At 40.7% G+C, this 2,349-nt stretch overlaps 1 pseudogene; it reads right to left on the bottom strand.

Annotated features, from left to right (window-relative positions):
* Positions 1 to 343: 343 nt before the first annotated feature.
* LOC111742990 lies at positions 344 to 462 on the bottom strand (annotated as a pseudogene).
* Positions 463 to 2,349: the final 1,887 nt, after the last annotated feature.

The following is a 2,349-nucleotide window of genomic DNA, read 5'->3' as shown; positions in this document are numbered from 1 at the left end:
AATCAGATAGCCTTCCAGCCCGCCCTATCCTGGGACCCCCTTCCCTGGTGGCCCATAGGGTGACAGATTTTTACCTCCTTTGAAGCTGAACTCAGTCAATCCCTGTCCCAGGAGGTTTGGCATGTCAAGAGTATTCAGTTTTATGTTAACATCTTGTGACTCCAGCTCTTCCTGCCCCCAAGTCTGTGGAGCATATTTATAGTAGCAAACATGGCACCTGTTGAGGGAGGGCCCTCTTCCCTTAAAATTTTCCATTATATCAGCAGCATCCACAGAAGCACTGGATTTAGTTGTTAGGTAGATTTGGTTCCACCAATGTCCTTTAATCTCACTTTTTTTTTTTCACCTACAGCACCTGGTATTCCCAGGTGGTCTCCCATCCAAGTACTAACCAGATCCGACCCCACTTAGCTTCCAAGATCAGACAAGATCGGGCACGTTCACGGTGGCCTGGCCATAGACTAATCAATCTCACTCTTTAGATCCCACAGGTTTATGGCAACCTAGTGGAAATACTTCCAAAACTCTGCCCTCTGCTGTTTTCTCACCCAAATGTAAGCTACAAGAAGTTGGGGAGTTTTTTCCACCCCCTTTTGTAAACTGGTGTGTTCCGTGCACCTAGACCTGTTGTTGAATGAATAAATCTCTGCAGTGCCATATTTGCGTTTTGTAGCAAATACTACTAATAATTCTTTCCAAAACCGGTAAAAAAAATTCTTCAAAGAAATCAGGGGATGGAGTTATAATACTTGTTAACCCTTATCACACAACCAACTACATTAAGGTGCTTTTGACCGAACTCTGTATAATGCTTGTGGTCAGTCTGCTTATGAAGATGACATGTTAAATAAGGTCTGTTTATTGGCAGAATGGCAGAATCTGTTTAAATTGCCATGTCAAGATGTTAAGTAGGTAAGATGAGTTGTTGCTATAACAAAGTAAAAATTGTAAGCAATGTAATTAGTTTACGAGAAATCCGTGTCCTTTTTGTTTTCCATATTAATTTAGTGCAGAGTGTGGCTGTGCATGACATGTCCTAACAGAACGCATTACCCCAAAATTCTATGGCATGTGGCAGATGAAGAGAAAAAGCCCAAGTTGACAAGGATCACCTGGTAGTGTCATAGCTGGTTATACTTATGTAAAAATAAAAGGAAGGAAGGAAGGAAGAAAAGAAAAGAAGGAAGAAAAGAAGGAAGAAAAGAAAGAAAAAAGAAAGAAAGAAAGAAAGAAAGAAAGAAAGAAAGAAAGAAAGAAAGAAAGAAAGAAAGAAAGAAAGAAAAGAAAGAGAAGAGAAGAAAAGAAAAAAGAAAAGAAAAGAAATCTCCTAACCCCTAAATCTATTTACATGTCATACCCGGTTTTGATCATAAAGACTTTTATAATCTTCAGTCGGATATAACAAAATAATAGAATTGAAAAAAATTGGAAATAGAAACATTTTCTAATTAAGGATAACACATTTTTTTAAAGAAAACTTGAAAATTAAAAAAAGCCTAAAGAAGATAAATCACCTTAAATACCAGTTCTCAGAGGGGACTTATTAACATACTGATGTACTTCCTTCCCTCGGTTCAGGGAAATTAAAGGCTTCTGAGTAGCCTGTTCCTCATTCTTTATTCCTGATTTCTATGACTGGGACCTCCTTCTGTTCCACCAAATCAGAAAGCTGGGCGGGGGGTGGCGGGGTGAGGGGAGTGGGGTAGGGGTGGAGTGAGGTGGGGGTTAGGGGTGGGGAGGGGAGGTCATCTTTGATTTAGCCTTTTACTCAACCATTTATCATTTGGTCCTGTTGGTCCTACTTCCTTGAATTTCCCTGTGCACCATTCTCTCTTGTCCACCCCACTCTCATTATCCTTGTTTAGTTTTCCTTCATCTTATGTGTGGAACGCTGTTGATGCTTCCCACCCAGTCTTCCTGCCCTTAATCATACCCTCCTCTGCGATATGCATCATTATGAGCCTAGCATATTCTTTTTTCTGTTAGCCTCGTTAGCTCCTACTCTTGTTTAAATCCTTCCACTGACTTCCATTGCCTTCCTTTTTGTGGTAACGCCACAGCCTCCCTCCTCGTCTTTCTCCTCCCTGTCTTCTCAACCATCATCTCAGTTGACAGCAGTTCGTACAGTGTCCTTTTTCTTCCATGATATTCACACAATCTGTTCCCTGCATCTATAGGACCTTTTGTCCAACCCCCTTGAAGTTCCAAACCTCGAAAAAAGTGAAACGGAAAGATGATGTGGTAATACGTGTTTATTATAAATATGTATTTTGAATGACATCTTCCTGTGCCGCCTCTAGATCTCAGGTTGTCACCCTGGGAATACTTCCTATCCTCAAAGTTTCACTA

This window comes from Pteropus vampyrus, unplaced genomic scaffold (genome assembly GCF_000151845.1).
Source record: "Pteropus vampyrus isolate Shadow unplaced genomic scaffold, Pvam_2.0 Scaffold4, whole genome shotgun sequence".
Lineage (NCBI taxonomy): Eukaryota > Metazoa > Chordata > Mammalia > Chiroptera > Pteropodidae > Pteropus > Pteropus vampyrus.
This window is presented reverse-complemented; position numbering and strand designations above follow the sequence as displayed.